General features: G+C 46.5%; 1 protein-coding gene across 11 annotated transcripts in view; it reads right to left on the minus strand.

Annotated features, from left to right (window-relative positions):
- The window catches only part of MBNL1 (muscleblind like splicing regulator 1), a 104,505-nt gene that overhangs the window by 38,439 nt on the left and 49,161 nt on the right, over positions 1 to 16,905 (minus strand). The window contains exons 1-2 of one of the 11 annotated variants that reach the window (XM_080623962.1): positions 15,083 to 15,469; positions 14,102 to 14,191 (exon numbers count right to left, since the gene is read on the minus strand). The exons of the other annotated variants lie outside the window; for them this stretch is intronic. The gene's annotated coding sequence lies outside the window, so the exon portion shown is untranslated. Of the gene's footprint in view, positions 1 to 14,101; positions 14,192 to 15,082; positions 15,470 to 16,905 lie in introns of those variants that run through there. 11 annotated transcript variants of the gene reach the window in all.

Below are 16,905 nucleotides of genomic sequence, written 5' to 3' on the forward strand. Positions count from 1 at the left end.
CTGGACCTATTTTACTGACTTGAAGCATACAAACTGCAGTCCCAGCAAGCCAACAGCTATGCTCGTGACTCTGAAGGCAGACCGTGACTCAGAGGTAGGACCACAATTGCTGAGGTGCTGTAGAGCATTGAGGAATAGACCATTCTGAGATGCAGCCCAACACACACCAGAGGAGTCACGACACCTCAGCTCCTCTGCCAGCTCCTCACTGCCCCGGCGCACGGCCAGCCATTCTCCTGTTGCTGTGGGACCACAGAGCCTCTCCCCAGAGCTGGTCCAACACCATAGCCAGCTGCTGATTCATCGTCAAACACACCGGCTGGGAGTGATGCTCAGGCAGACTGCCCATCCATGACAGCAGGTGCAGGCCCTGCCGTGGCCAGGCCCCGGCTCACAGATCAACAGCCTGCCAAGGAGACAGTACGAGCTTAGACACTCCCAAAGAATCTTCATGTGCAACCTGCTGGTGGCAAATGCACATCTTCAGAGAAAGGGAGTGAGTGCATCAGCCCCATGAAGATCCTTCAGCCCTGTCCAGGGCTGGGCTGTGGCATGGGGACACTGATGAAGCACATGAGCTGTTACTTACCTTCACCGTAGACATGCTTTTCCCACTTAAGGTGAAAGCTAAAAATGAATTCAGCTTTTTGCCAGGGGGAAACAGCTGTGACTGTTTTCTTTTGTCCAAAACTGCATGCTACATATGCATCAGGAACTTGTTTTTTTGTTCCCCAAGATGCATACAAGAGGGTATGAGCATCCTTCACCCAGCCAGGTCCCCACAAGGTTCCTCCAGAGACTAAACTGGACAAACCATCATTTGTTGAACAGTAATGAGGTGTGCTTCATCACACAAGTGGTGTGAGGACATAACTGTGTGACGCAGCCCTTCACTGGGGACCAGATTACTGCGGGAGGTGTAAATCCCATTAGCAGCGCTCCATCACAGCAAGCAAATAGCCTTTTAAACATGTACACGCATATCCATCTGGAATGGAAATACCTGATTTTATGCTCTGCACAAACCATATAGAAGAACTCTCCTTTTGGAACAAATTTCTATTTTTTAAATTAGGCTGTTCCAAGACTCATTAAAAGCCAGACAGCCCTGTCACCAGCACCCCTGATGCCTGCACAGGCCCTGGCAGAGATGGCCCTTGGCACATACACTGCTCTTGACTTCAAACTGGTGACTTTCCTGACAGCGGAGGCACAGGGGGCACTCCGGCCTCCAGCCAGAAGTCTGATTCAGCATGTCCACCTCCAGCCTTGCTGGTTCTTGCCTCCTGCACCATGGTGCTTTCACCCTGAGGGGATAAAGAGGGATGTTGCTGCATTTTGCTGGTTTTGGAGCCATTCAAGCAGTGCATTCCTTTGCTGGTTCCTCCACAGCATTAGCACAACACAGGAAAGCCTACCAGCTCCAGAGCACCAGTAGAAAGGCAAAACAATGCTTTGTGTCCATGTAAAAAAGATGAAAATCACCTGTGTATTTCCAGTTTTGTAAGTGTTTTTCATGCATAAAACCAAAATACACCACAGCCTGGCAAAACCCAGCAGGTTCTTGTTTCTATGTCCAGTAACAACATTCCTGGCACCATTGTGGCTGGGCTACTCTGCAAGCAAGCCTGCCAGTACAACAACCTATGACAAACACATGGAGAACTGGGAGAGGAAAATACATCCCGTTGATATACTCATTTCCTCCTTGAGTACAGTGAGTGCTCAGCAACACGCGGAGTGTCAGAGGACTGTAGCCACAGAGGCTGGCAGTGATGGATGCAACAGTTAGGTCTCTCCCCTCATTAACAGCTCCAGCTGCCCTTCAGACCTCATCTGTTTGCCAGCCATCACTGCCATGCTTTGTTCCACCCAAGCACACTTCTCTGGTCTGGAAAACTGTCCCTAAACATCCTGCTGAGCCCAATTCCACCTCCCTGCCAGTCCCACCTCCCACTGCCAGTGGCTGTGGAGGTGAGCAGGCTGCCACCAGTCCCCACTATAATACTAGTCTCAAAATAATTAAAGAAACTTATAAGTAAGGCAGACTCCAACCTACAAAGCAAGCACAAAACTGCAGTGGTCGAGACAGACCCCTCCTGCAGCTGTGGGGTGTGAGTGCTTCAGACAGATGGCAACTCAGGGACAGCACAGTGCTGAGCCAGTACGGCCACGCAGAGACTGGCAGCCACAACACTCACAGCAGAGTTCCTGCTCACAGAGTTAAAACAGCAGAAAGCATGATAAGGAGTTGATTAAACAGCAGCAGAAGAGAATAAATATTGACAACAACTGCTTAATTTCTGTTAAACAAAGGATTTCACATAAACACACACCAGCCAGTTACAGCTGAAAATCCTTGTTGTAGAACACTGAAGCTGAGGAGCACGGCACTGGGTGTTCACTGCACTCATGACACTAAGTGACACCAGGAGGGGTGCCATGCCCCGGGCCACGTCTGTACTGAGAGGAACTCACAGCCAGGCAGCATCCCTGGCCCGGTACGGCCCTGTGCTGCCCCATGTCACTAAGTATACATTTCTGTCAGCACTGACATTAATGAAGTTCTCATGGAAAACACATTTTTAATGAATGGCAACAGTAGAAAGATAAAAATAATCTGGATATCTTTCCAGAGCCTTCAATTCAACTTGAATTTGTCTTCCTGTAAGGCTTTCTGTTGGACTGCAATAGCTGCCAGGTGTTAGTAAAGACAAGCAGGAGGTATTTTTAACAACAACAACAAAAAAAAGCTCTGGGTTTTATTAGATGGCTGAAAGATGCATTTTATTCAGGCCTTAAACAGGGGTCTCGGGAAGTAGATTTGTAGTGGGGAGCATGACACTGTCACGAAAGCAAAGGAACCCTGCAGCCAGCTGTGACACCAGAGCAGCAATGGCACGCACACTGTGCCACAGCACCAACACTTTCCCTTGCTTGTGTTTCAACCAATTTCCTCTGCAAAGCCCCAAACCAGCCAATTCACAGTCAACAAGAATCAACATAATTTTTGCTTTTACTGGTCTTAAAGACCTTCCTCCATTTATCACTGGGCTTTGAAGTCCCCACAGAACTTCCCTGGCAGCCCTGGGCAAGCTTCTCACCACCCTGGGAACTACCCCTTGGGCACCACCCTATCCGCATTCCCACTTGGCTCTGGACAGCACCTCAGCAAACCTCTTGCAAGTATGTGCATATTTTAATTTCGGACTATAAACTTATTTATTAAACTTATTAAAGGGCCTGTTGTAGAAACCAAACAAGTAATTTCTGCTTACAAAGCACTGTAAACACTCAGCACATACACTGAGTACATCTGGTTAAGTTCTGCTTCTAAGAATACCAATCAAGGCTCTGCCACTCTGTGGAAAAGAGTTTAGCTTTAACCAGTAAATGGTCTGGAGCTGTTTTAAACTTGATTCAAGGCTGCTATTACTCTAAGGCCCTAACACAAGGCCCTTCTGCTTTCCCTCACATTGTGTCTGTCCTCCCAGGGCCCACCCCTCCGGTGCAGGTGCCTGGTTTGGCAGGAGCCTCTGCAGCAGAAACAGAGCCCCTCTCGCACAGAGCTCTCTTCCTCCAGGCTGAGGAGGAGGAGGGAGCTGGGGGAGAATGCCTGGGGCAGTGAGCAGCCACAACTGCCTCCTCACACCCCAGCTCAGCCTGGACATGCAAAGCACATGCAGGACACACTGCCTGCAAGCATGCTCCTTCCAGCTTCACACTTCATCATGGCCACTGGTCCAGGGGATAACTTCACTCCGTCTCCAGTTAGCCCAGCTGTAATTACATGCTGTGCTGCAGCTACTGCAATGGATTATTTTGATTTATTCAGATAAATTAAATCATCAGTGGCTAAGCAGAATTATTTTCAAATATCCTTCACTGATTTATCATGTATTTCTTTCTATGATTTTATGGCTGTTATTGCCAAAAAGAGGAAAAAAAAATAAAAATAAGAGGCCTTTTTCAGTTATTCCTGGTCACTTTGGGAGTTCTTTGCCAAAATCTGCACTACCAGAATAGGTACAAACCAAGTGTTTCCCAAGTTGGCTCCACAGACAGAGACGGGACCTAACAGGAGCTGGTTGCCACCACTGTAGCACTGCCAGTGCTGCCAGGGTCAGGGCCAAAGCTGAGGGCCCTCACAGCAGCAGCCCCAGGTTCCCGCTCCAGCTGCACCATGCCACTTCCCTGCCCAACAGTGCTGGTGGCCCTGGTTTCCTGCAGGCACCTACTTTGCCTTTACACAAGGAGAAATGTGACTCACTTGAATTTGCTAAGATGCTTTGTCTCACTTTTTTGGCATGATGTGATCTTGGTTATAATAATTAAATTGATTCGGCTACAAGTTTTACACTTTTTAATTATCTTTGTGCATCTTTTCACAGCCAGCGTAGCAATAAAACACACCAAAGTGATAACTTAATGACGTCTGTGTATCTTGTAGAGAAAAGTCTCAAGTTCTCTAATTTATAACTTTAGCTTACACTGCTAATGGCACTTGTACAGGAAGGAATGCAGAGGAGCCATCATATTGCCATGAAATTCAACAGGCTTAAAAAGAAAGAAAGAGAAAAGAAAACAGTGTAAGCGGACTCCCAGCATGAAACCAGAAGGAAAGAAAATAGTCCAGCAGCAAAACCCTCCCTGCTGTTCCTGGCGTCTGCCTGGAGCTGCCCTGGGTTTTGCTGGCCGGGCTCAGCAATTCTAGCAAGTCCTTCACAGGACTGGGACAGGGGACATGCCCTGGGACTTGCCTGAGCCTCTCTCCCAGCCAGCAGCGTGTGATGGATGCACCTTCTGCTCCAGCCCAGCAAGCCCTCGCCCCATCATCACCAGCAGTTCAAACTGCACTATCCCAGTAGGAGCAGACAGGGAGAAACAAGGGGAAGCAGAAACTAATCTCTGGCTCCAGGAATAGCAGCATAGGGAAAGGGATGTTCACGCCTGCACCACTTTTCTTTGCACCCTCCTCCTCCTGCACAGCACCCACAACAGCGTCACCAAAGTGTCTGTCCAGCTCAAGTCATTCTGCAGCCTGGGGGTAAGGCTCCCACTGGAGGCTCTGCCAAACCACTGAATCTTTGCTCCCTTACAGAAACAGAAGTATGTTTCTAATCATGTAAATACAATTTGGGATTGTTACTCATATTGTTACAAATATTTGGATACCCACATGTGTCTGTATATACACACTGTATGTATCAGTTTATCAATATTTATATTTACGCCACCCAAGACACACAAACTCCAAGACTGAGAAAGATTAACACTGCGTTTCTTCTTAAGTAACCTTCCCCTACCCCCAACCAGTGCTGGACTGCAGGACAAGAGGGAACTGCATTTTTTCTCCAGGCCTATACAAGAAACCATAATGCCGCTCAAGAGGTGGTTATCTCACACAGGTTGCACGTAAGTAACAACAGAAAGTAAAAGACATTTCTAGCAAGGACTTCTGAAATGGCTCTCTAAACTCCTAACGCCATCAAATCTTCTTAGAGCAATCCCTAACAGGAGTAATCGCTAGAGTAATCCATATGATCCTTACTCAAGCACGTAATAACTAACACTTGAAGAGTAAAATGAACGACTCTATGTAAATACCAAATAAAACACATGCAAGATTTAACCTGCTTATCGCTACAGCTTCACACAGTGTCACCAAGCAACAGGCTGTGGATGAAGCAGCATTGTACAAAGCCTCACCAGCTGCAGGTATAGAGGATTACTTATATCAACGTTTCTGTTCACAGTGAATAATCTCCCTGTAAATGACCTGTCCTGAAAAACATCCCTTTCCTGCCCAGCCTCTGCCCTTAGGAGCTCAGTAGTTCCAAGTAAATGATGAAAATGAGCAATAATCCAAAGATCCATTGGGTTCCATTGCAACTGTTTAACGGATGTACTGCAGCATAATTAATATTTAATATTTTCAGGCTTCCAATTTGTTTTGTGTGGTATGACAGAGAACAGGCAATTTGTCAAACACTGCAGACTGGGGAAACAAAGAGCTGGCTGCCCCATCCCTGGCAGTGTTCAAGGCCAGGCCGGACGGGGCTTGGAGCAACTTGGTCTAGTGGAAGGTGTCCCTGCCCATGCAGGAAGGTTGTAACTAGGTGATCTTTAAGGTCCCTTCCAATCCAAACCATTCCATGATTCTATCATACAGCCCTTGTTCAGCAGAGCTGCTGAAACAGGTCAGTGTTATTCGTGGCAAATTCAAAAAGGGAGTAACCACAAGAGAGATGACACCATGGATGTTATCACATACTTTTTACACAATTGATGTATTTTAAAACTATTTAGAAATCTGCCCTGGCCGCCTGCAGGGGTGTTCCCACTGCTCCAGCCCTGGCTCCTCTGATGCCACAAGGGTGCTCACACTGCCTCTGGTGCCTGCCTGCAGGCTCTTTACCATCCCTTTGACTCAAGCACACTCTTTTCAGTAGAAAATATCAAACACAACTTTCAAGGGAGATTTATGCACATGTAAAATATCCCAGATGTAACTGTTTCCATCTGGTTTTGCAGTGCACTGGCATTTTAAGTCTCCTCCACCTGGTGAAAAGGGGAGGCGGTTGGCATGGTGATCTGAATTGGATAATTAGCGTCCTTACCCTAGTGTAAATACACCAGAGAATTCTCCATTATAGGTGCTATATTTAAAACTGAATTGCTATAGTTTAAAAATAAAATCTTGCTTTTGTGATTTCAAGAGAGACAAACTGTACACGCGTACAGTGAGTAAGCTGAGGCCAAAGTCAGCAAGCTTGAGTCCGCAGCAAGCGGGACACGGCACTGGAGTGGCCCTGGCCATGCTTCTGTGGCAGAAGTGATGCTGTGTTGATGCTCCATTTATAAAGCTCTTCCCTCACTTGCACAGGCACGACAACGGAGCAGTACTACAGCATCTTCAGAATAAATCTGACCTGGAACATACAGGACTGGCAAAGCAAACAAGCAGCACAAGGAGGGGAAGGCACCACCGCTGTGCCAAGCCTCCTGTGCAGAGCCCAGGACCCGCTGACACCTGCAGCACATCCCCAGTTTGGTACCATGCTGTGCTTGGGCAGGGCACCCGGCCCTTCCCATGTGCTGACAGGACCAGCATTCCCCCTGTCTGCAGCTGGATGTGGCTGGAGACTGAAGGACCCCCCACTGCTCAACAGGTGTGCAGGAGCTTGGGATAAGCTCCAGAACAAGGGCCAGGAGGGCACGCAAATCCTTTAGTTCAGAAAGGGGAAGAGCATCTTCCCCTCCTCGAAGCTCTGATGAGGCTTTATGGCAATGATACACCACTGCATTGCAATGACAGGGACTGAGACGGGAGCAACGTTAACAGATTACAGCTGCAAACTGCTGTGCTTCTAAATGGGAGGGATTTGGTAACCAATTCACAATATACTTACTGCAATACTAAAAATACCCTTTAAAGAAGATATAAAACATTTTCAGAAAATTTCACTGTAATTATACATGTGATTAATTTTCCTCCTTAAACCCTGCATCTCATTTCCAGCTCGATGTTGCAACAGCTTTCCACAGTGCAGAAGCTGCTCTCACAGCTGTGCCTGCCTGCACTTTCACCTCTGCCGCAAAGTGCCTGGGTTTTTTTTCATACTAGTAATTCAAAGGTAGTCCTTTACGTAACAGGGGAAGCAGCAGAAGCTGGTGAATCCCCAGCATCCCAGCAGTATTCGGAACTGCCCACCTCACCACTGCTGCTACAATGTATCCCTGTTTTTCAGGCATAAAATTGGCAGAGCACTGTAACCTGTGGGACTAACTTAAAAACAAAGATAAACCCAAGAGCTGATAACGGGCTGCCACAACACTCAAACCAGACACAATGTGGAGGTGTATTTGGAAGAAGGCAGCCTTAACACAGGTGTTCAGGTACAGCCATGAAGACACTGTAAAGGGAAGCCAGACCCAGACAGTTATACAGTGACAAAAAGGAGGATATTCCCCACCCCTACTCTCCTGTATTAATCTCACCAGTTTTGTTTGGATGTCTGAAATCCTCATTGCTACATCTCTTCTGTAACATCCTGCAACCATCATGCTTGCTCTGCAGGCTCACTCTGTATTTACCCCACTAAGAGAAGTGATCCCTGCAAACCTTCATGCAGTATTACCCCTACCATGCACAGCTCTTTTGCTAGTATACTTTTGCAGTGACAGGGTTCAATTTCTCCTGAAACCTACTCATGTGGGGTCCCTTCCAGGGTTAGGTCTTAAGCAAACGGCATACTGTGTTATGCAGGTGGTGAAACTTGGGAGCTGTCTTTCCATCCTGATTAACAACTTGGCTGTTGAGGGAAGAAGCCCCAGGTGAAACGAGGACACAGACTGCAATGCTCTGCTATGCTGGGGGAGACGTCAGTGGCCGAGCAGCCTGCCAACACTGCACAGCCTTCTCATGCATTTACAGTTAAGGTCATTGCTGAATAACAAAAAAATTAATGTCATATCAATAAATTGTTCTCTGCTTTCCAACGGTACGCCAATGGACCTCCTTTAGCAATCTGAAGGTCAACTGCTCTCATGATTTTTTGGCTGGATTTATATTTGAGAGGTTGATTTAAAAGTATTGGTGAAAACTGCAGTCCCACACCACCATCACTAGAAATCACTGCTGGAATCGTAATCTGAAAATGCCAACACATTGACACGTTTGGGGTTTTTCACTGATGTGGTTTACGTAAGAATTACATATTTCTCTATTTTCTTGCTATTTTTTTTGTAGCATTTTTTCATTGTTTTTAGCAAATACAGAATCTTAACATGTTATTTTGAATACAACTAGAATAAATTGATCAGGCAAATATTTCATTGATCGAAAAATAATTAATATGGATTGGCTGAAGCTATTCCTAGATTTGACTAAAAATTACCTAGCAACATTAGTAGGGAAAGCTGTGGCTGCCCCATCCCTGGCAGTGTTCAACGCCAGGCTGGACAGGGCCTGAACAACCTGGTCTAGTGGAAGGTACGCCTGCCTGTGGCAAGGGGGTTGGAACTAGATGATCATTAAAGTCCTTTCCAACCCAAACCATTCTATGATTCTATGAAAATACTATTTTATTCAAATTAAATGACAAATTCTCATTAAAACATGGAAATATGTTAACTTAAAAATAGGACTTGACTTTATGACCGAGCACAACTGAAACAAAGCTTTCTGATTTTGTATTTTGTGTGGCCACCCGAAGAGGGAACTCCACTATCTGTTTTCTGTTGGCAAGACCTCCCAGCAGCGTTCCAGTGCCCCAGGTGCAGCAGACAGTGCTGTTGCTTCTCTCTTATCCCTCCACCTACATGGGCCCATATGGTTGCTCCACTGTGGGTCCTATGCCTGCACTGGGCACCTTGGTGCATCGGTGGCTGCTGCTAGCCGTGCTCAATGCACCCAGCCCCATTGAGGTGTCTGCGCTGTACTGCCTTTCTGTGCTTTTGATTTCTTCTCCTGACAAAGTCTTTCTTCCCAAGCAAATCCAAATGTATGATGTGCTTATTCAGGTCCACCTCTGCAGCAGAACTACCCTACCGCAGTCCAAGTAGCCTCACCACTGCGTAACCGCTGCTTCAGGTCTGCGAAACCAGAGGTGAATGGATCTGCCAAAAGGTTAATTAAAAGCTGGAAGTACCAGAATTCTGCATCCTACCCCAAACACAGCCAGCCCCCAGAGGGCAGGCTCTAGCACCTCTCTTGTGACAGGGGAGACTCACTGCCCTGGGATTAATCAAAGGAGCACTGGGAGCAAAGGGAGCACTGAGATGCTACCAGTCCGAACTGCTAATTGAAGTTTCCAGCAGCTTCTGACTTTGTGTGCCTTGCAGAAGATATTTGGTATTTGGCAAGACTTAGTGCATCCTGCCTGCTGGTCTCCCTCCTTTGGAAGGGACTACAATGGGTATGGGCTAATTTCACCTGGTTTTGGTATCTCAAAGCTGTAATGAAAAATCAACTTACATTTCAGTCAAATACTGAAAATGTGTACTCCAAATTTTAAACATCTAAATGGTAATATCCACCACTAAAAGGCAGATGGAGGTCTCAGCCAGGGGGACCAGTGGTGCCTCTCTGAACAGGCAGACTTGCGCAGAGGAGATGCCCAAGCATGCACCAACAGCGAGACCTAAATGATGCCTTCTCCCTGCTGATACAACTGGTTCAGGGGGAGAGGACTGGTTTCTGTGGAAGGGGAAAACACAGAATGTGAAATCTGCCAGGACCTGAGGTGCTCCTTACAAATATGAAAATTATTTTTAGATAAATAAAACATTTCCCTGAAACCAAGGCCAACCACTCAAATAGTGGTTTCATGATTTCATGAAATCAAATTATTTCAAAGGCATCCACTGAGCTCTGCTCTGAGATGCTGCTTTCATTTGAATGTGAAAAGCAGAAAGTGAATCTTCACTGAGTGAATGCCAAGCATAGAGCTCTAACGAACCTTTACACAAGTAATAAGGAGCAGGTTAGTGCCACTAAGGGAAGCAACTGCCATTTTTACCTGGAAAAGTGAATAGCTACTTTCTCAGTGCTAAAAACTTTTCCCCAAAAGTTTGCAAAGTTTAACAACTGTGAATTAGCAGCATAAGAAATGATCTTGAATCCCTTTTGGTAATGCCACACCAAAATCTCCACTGAGCAACACGCTCTGCTTCTCTGCACAGTTCTGTAGGAGCTGGCTGGCATTTTCAGTCAAACCAGACAAAATAAACCCAGCACATTTTGCTTGCTGGGAAAACCTGCTCACTGCACAGCACAGCCGTCCACTGAAAGTCACTGACAGGTGGTGCGGAAAAGTGACCTGCTTTTCAGGAATGCAAACAGCTCTGTGGTCCCTAACCCCGACAGGAGAAAGACATTTTACAATACAGTAAACTTTCTTAGATGGAAACATATTGTTTCAATAAAATACAAACTTTTCTACTTTATTACTGCACACACACTGCACTGTCAAAATAAACCAAGAACAGTAGCTATGGAGGGGAAGGGGAAAGATGTTAGGGGACCGCAACAGAGACTCTCTCAGGCAAATAACAGCCCTTCTGCAGCTGCAGGGACACATGTGTGGGTGTCACTCAGGCAGATGTGTGCAACAGCAGAGGACAGGCTGCCTTTTGGCAGCTGAAAACTTAACACTTCTGGCCCTTTTTGTACAGTCTGCTTTTACAGTAATCAAATTAAGGCCATTCAGTCTACTCAGTTGTAAAAAAAGGAGTGAAATACACAAAGCCACACAAGAAACGCCTATGCAGGAGGCATGGTTCATATTTACCTCTAACTATACTGGATTTCACCACAAAACACTAAGCCTAGAGATGTAATTTCCACAAGTGCTACAGCTCTAAGGTATGTTAGGATGCTGGGGCTGAAGGACCACTAACATTCATCATAGTGGGCAAAAATTGGAAATTGAGACCCTTAGAGCAATGGTGTGAAGTCCCATGTGTAAACCCAAGCTGACCCACAGCCTTAACACTGAAGGTTTGCGTTTGATTTGCAGTTACCACCACCACGGTACCACTGACAGGAACTGCACGGAGAACTGACCAAGTACCGCCTTGCAAGCCCCACCAGTGCCAGCCCAGTTTGCTGCTCCCCAGGGCTGGGCAATGCCCCATCAAGCTGTGGCAGGTGCCCGGTGAAAGGTGCTGGGCAACACTGTACCACACTGCTCAGGGCATCCACTGTGGGATGAAGGCTGCACCTTTCATCTGTGGTCAGCTGCCAAAGGTTCAGCTAACCCCAAGCACCAGGCACAAGGCAGAGTTCAGTAAGTCAGCACAGGACAATGAAATGGCACAAGGCAGACTGGCCTTATGAGGTTCTTTAAAGAGACATAAAGGAGAAAAGAAAAACACACAGTACATAGAAAAGGAAGGAAAAATGCTTAGAACTTCCAGTAACGGGACAAATCAGGCCAGTGGATGCCCCTCCACCAGCCAACATCACTGCTGCAACCAAAAGTACAAAACCACAAACATACTTGAGTAAAGCAGAAAGTTTATGTTCTGAGAAAAACAATCACGAAATTTTTAACAAATTTTAAGAAAAAATTACACCTCTTTCTCCACAACAGGGATCTCCATGAAGCTAATGGCTTCCACTTTTGACAAAATAGTCATTTCCAACCCAACAAAATGCACCTTTAAAAAATGACAGTCCCCCTAAGACCAGTGGCAGAAATGAGCATTGTGAACAGTGGCTCACAGACATGCTGAGGCACGTGTGCTGGATGGGCACATGCTCCTACACCGCTGCACACGGTTCCACCACTCTGTCTCCGAAGGAACTCCAGGCGTCACTGTCATTGCCACACAGTGCCCCAGGGCACAGCCACTTATGTGACTCCTGTTCTTGGCATCCCCATGTGCCCCACAGCCTGGTGGCCACAGACTGCCAGAGCCCACGGAAATGTACCTGTGGTGACAGGTACACATACTGTGACAAAACAGGTATTTAACTTAACTGTATTCCTAAGATGGGAGCCAGAAAAATCCAGAGTGAACAGTTGGTCTGCATACCCAACCAAGCCAAAAAGTGTCAGCATCTGATTATTATTTATTGCACCAATGGAGCTGGCACTGACAGAAGCTGCTGTAAGCAGAAGTACACTAAACAAAGCAGTAATTAATGTGCAATCATGCACCAGCACAAGACAAGGCTAGCTGTCCAAGGGGTCAGTGTGAAATACAGCTCCTCACCACATCTCACCATGCTGCCTGTGCTCTAATTAGACAACTACAAAGTTTCCTATGGCTTGACATCGCTACACTTAACAAGTTATCAGTGGCAATGAAATTTTGCAAGACTTAATCATCAGTTTAACAGGAATTAACAAACCCAACAGCATGCACCCATGAGAAAGGACAACAATCAGACCTCCAGCCTTACAACATTCACAGATCACTAACAGCCCCTGCACCCTGGAGTTCCTGCCATGTCCCACCCCTCTCCTGTTGTCTCACAATTAAACACATCTGTCCCTTTGAAGTTTTTCTTTTAAAGCTTAATTCTCTCATGGTGTTTTTTGTTGGGTTTTTTTTTAAGGGAAAATCAAAGAACTATCATGGGAACATAAAGATTAAGCTGATGGAAAATTAGATTTGCATTTTTCCTTAAACATGCAACACAGAACGAACACTGCCCTTCTCTTTTTCCTCTCTACTGTGTCATAATTATTAAGTAAAATGGTTGGCTTTGGCCCTTTTATTTTTGCACATGCAGATGCATATAAATATGCTACCTCAACTTCATATTTTACCTGGTAGTGAAATCTTTCTCCTAGACTGAGACTAATTACTAGAAATCATTTATAAGAGTAAGTTCTATGGAAAGGAACAGTAAACGCACTTCAAAAAGGAAATAAGGGAAGGGCTGGCAATATGGCCACTCACTCTCCTTGCTGGCTACTTAGTATGGAAGGAAATGTTTCAAGAGGAGAGGATTTGGTGGAAAAGAGATTCACATGAAATTTGTCAGGGAACAGGTACTGAGGCACAAGAGAGTTTTAATAAGTTGAGTTTTTAAGAGACCTAGAAGCCATCTCTATGAAATGTGTCAGGAATAGCTGGTGACAGAAAAGAGATGCCCTCAGGACAGGTGAGCAAAGCTTTGGAGAACAATCAAAATCAGTGCTATTGCAAAGAAAAGGGCAGGGAATAAAAGAGAAAACAAAAACAACTGATTTTTCTAGGGAAGACAGAACTTAAGGAAAAAGCACTGCAGAGAGCACTGCACCAAAAGCAATGAGACAACTATAACTACATGAAAAGAAGAACAAAAGGCTTTGCAAGACAAAGAGGAGGACTGGAAAGCTCAAAGGCTCTGGCTCTGCCTATGCCACGGCAGCAGCTCCCAAGGGGGCTACAGTGGGAAATGCAAGGCTCTGGTCCCAAGGCACTGAACATGGACTGCAAGAAGAGCATAGGCAGAAAGAAGCCTGTGTAACAGCTCACAGCGTACATGGTACCATGCGGCCTGACAGCCCAGCTGAATTCCCCATGCTGCTCCATCTTCCTTTAAACTTTCCCCAGACCAGTGCTCATTAAATCCTCTCTACCCATTACTCCTGTTCCTTACCTTCAATAGCGAGCTGAAGGCTTCCCCTTGCTCTGGTGAAGATCCAGAAGACACCCATAATTCGTGTCCCGGTGCCTGCAATGCTAGGAGCTGCAGAAAATACTGAGTCAGCGCCTGTGGGCAGCCATGGGGCAGCAGTGGGAGCCAAGCCAGGGCAGACAGACCCACGTCACCAGATACATGTGGGCAGCTATTAATATGGTTGCAAATGAACAATGAAGAATTGCACAGATACCGTTTACGGTCAAAAAGAGATGTTTCCTTCCACACACATCTAATGGCTGCTCAGACAGCACTTTGGCCAAATCAGCTGCCGACGGCTTGGCCACCAGCACAGCACCCAATAGTGCTCTTGCCCAGCCTTAGAGAGAACATGTCCGGTGCAAATGATATATCTGTGTAAGTAAAACGGGGATAACATTAAATCTAAAATATGGGCTCCCACACAAGCCCTTACGGCAGATGTAAAGCTTGCCTGCTCTTGTAGGAGAAAAACCTCTAGCAGTGTGTAGGGAGAAAGCGTACAGAAAGGACGAGTGCCTTGTTACATGGTCATTCCTCATCATGATAAAACCCACAAAGCCTAATTGGGAAGGGGTACTGATCCACATAATTTAGTAATTGACAGAATTCAGCACATGCAAATTAAAACAATTAAAGTTAATAATTTTTACAGTGATACAGTTCCACCAAAAAGAGAAAAAATAAAAGAAAGGGATGCTCTCTCCCATGCCACCAGGCCTGCAGTAGTCTGTGGGTGACAAGTGTTTTAATTACATATATAAGAGAACTGTAAAATCAACTAGGTTGGAAAAGACTTCTAAGATCATGAAGTCCAACCGTTGACTAGAGAAACTGTTTTCCATCCTGTGTTACTTTTCATGCCCAGTTTCTGCTGAGCACTATTAATTTTCTCCCAGCTTTATCCCTATTAACTGTCAGAAAATGCTTCCCTGAAGGAAAGCAAAAGTTTAAACTCACCTGAAGAGAACGTATGGCCGCAGTGTCCTGCAGTGCAGCCAGAGGAGCTGGCAGGGGAGGTTGCAGTCAGCTGCACCAACTTTGCAAAACAAGCTCTTTTCCTTCCATTTAACTGCGCCGGCAGCATTTCAAATATTATTAGTTAAAGAATTTAGATATAAATTTCAGATTTTTTAAGAAATCAGCTGATTTTCAAAATGGCTGAGTCCTTTGTATCCCTTGCAGTTTGCTAAAATGCCAGTGTAATTAATGGCACAAACACAACCAGACCTGGCTGTGGCTCCAGCAGAATCAGCTTCTCTCGCTGCAGGACCTCTGGGCCTGGCACTCAGATGTCTGCTCCTTCGAGAGCAGCAGCATGATCTGGCAGTCCGCAGCCCCTCCTGGGCACTGACATATCCCCTCGCCTGCCTTCTGAAAAACAGGGGAAATGCCTCAAGTTGTTTCTGAATGCTCAGGATGTTTGAGTAAGCCCTTGGTGGCAGAGCAAGGCAAGACTCTGAGTCAGTTGTGCATGGCCACCCCAATACACAAAAATAACTTGTTTGTTCCTCCTGATGTGTTATTTTGACACTTGCAGCTCTGGCTATCCATGGTGGTTTGCTGCCTCTGGTCCCAGCAAAGGCACGTAGCGGGGGCCTGGTGCATGAACCCCTCAGGGAGCTGATCATGATGTCCCTGTCCAGCTCAGCCATCCTGCCCTAGCACACAGGGCTGCCCTGTGGGGCGGAGAAAGGTCCCTGCACTGCAAGGTCTGTGAGAAACACAGCCAGACACTGCCCACCCTGTCAACTCTGCCAGGCACGTGGGGAGAGCCATCCTCCACCTCCACCCATCATGGCCAGTGCCTCCACACTGCCCTCGGAAGGAAAGGCTTTACCTGAGCTGCTGCTGCTGAAGAAGAAACTTCTAATTTGCAACTGTCTGGAGGAAAGCCCGTGTCCTGGTTTCAGTTCACAATGTGCTCACCATTTCCAATGAGGCAGAAACAATTACTTTATACATATGAGCAGCACCTACCAGCTCAGGATAGCTGACAACAACTTAATGATGCCCACCCTGGCTGCACTCATAACACTGTTTAAAGGGAGAATCAAACAAAGGAAGAATCAACTTTCTCTTCTGCAGTCTGAATGCTGGTTCACAGTGCATTCCTGAAGTAACTTGTTAAAGCTCTTCTGGGGTAGATTTCTCTTTATAAATACTGGTTTTAGGGATACAAGTCCAGCTGAGCAAATGCAAACACCTGTAAGAGCTGCTAATAACAAAGCGTTGCTGGTGAAAGGTAAGTGGGAAGGCAATGGGGCCAGAGTGGGACAGCAGCAGAGGAAGCTGCTGGCAAGTAAAGATTGCTCAACATGAAACCAGTATTGGGGAAAAACTGACAGAGTGGAATAACAGGAAGCTTAGTCACTTCTGGACAAAAACAGCACAGCACATGAGAGAGGGGTGGGAGGGGAGCCGAGCAGCAAGCTAGGGCAGCTGGGCTGGGAGGGCCCAGAGACCGGAGCCCAGCTCCCAGGACAGGCCAGTGAGGGCAAGGGACACACTATCGCAGACACTAGAGCAGCTGGAGGAGTAGGGCTATCCTGCCCAGGTGTCCCACTGTGGTGCAGGGCCAGGGCAACGGGCAGCCCCACTACAGCAAACCCTTCCTGAATACAGCATGATTTGCTGCACAGTCTCCTCGCATCCCCAGGCAACTCCACTAATGATTGGTCCTCCGCCTTCCTAAGCATGGAGAGCACCACAACCGCTCAGCTTGGGGGCAGATAAAAAAACACTAAGGGAGGCCAAGGAAGGCTGAAATACAGCAGTTAGAA

The sequence above is a fragment of the Psittacula echo genome (assembly GCF_963264785.1).
Source record: "Psittacula echo genome assembly, chromosome: 7".
Taxonomy (NCBI): domain Eukaryota; kingdom Metazoa; phylum Chordata; class Aves; order Psittaciformes; family Psittacidae; genus Psittacula; species Psittacula echo.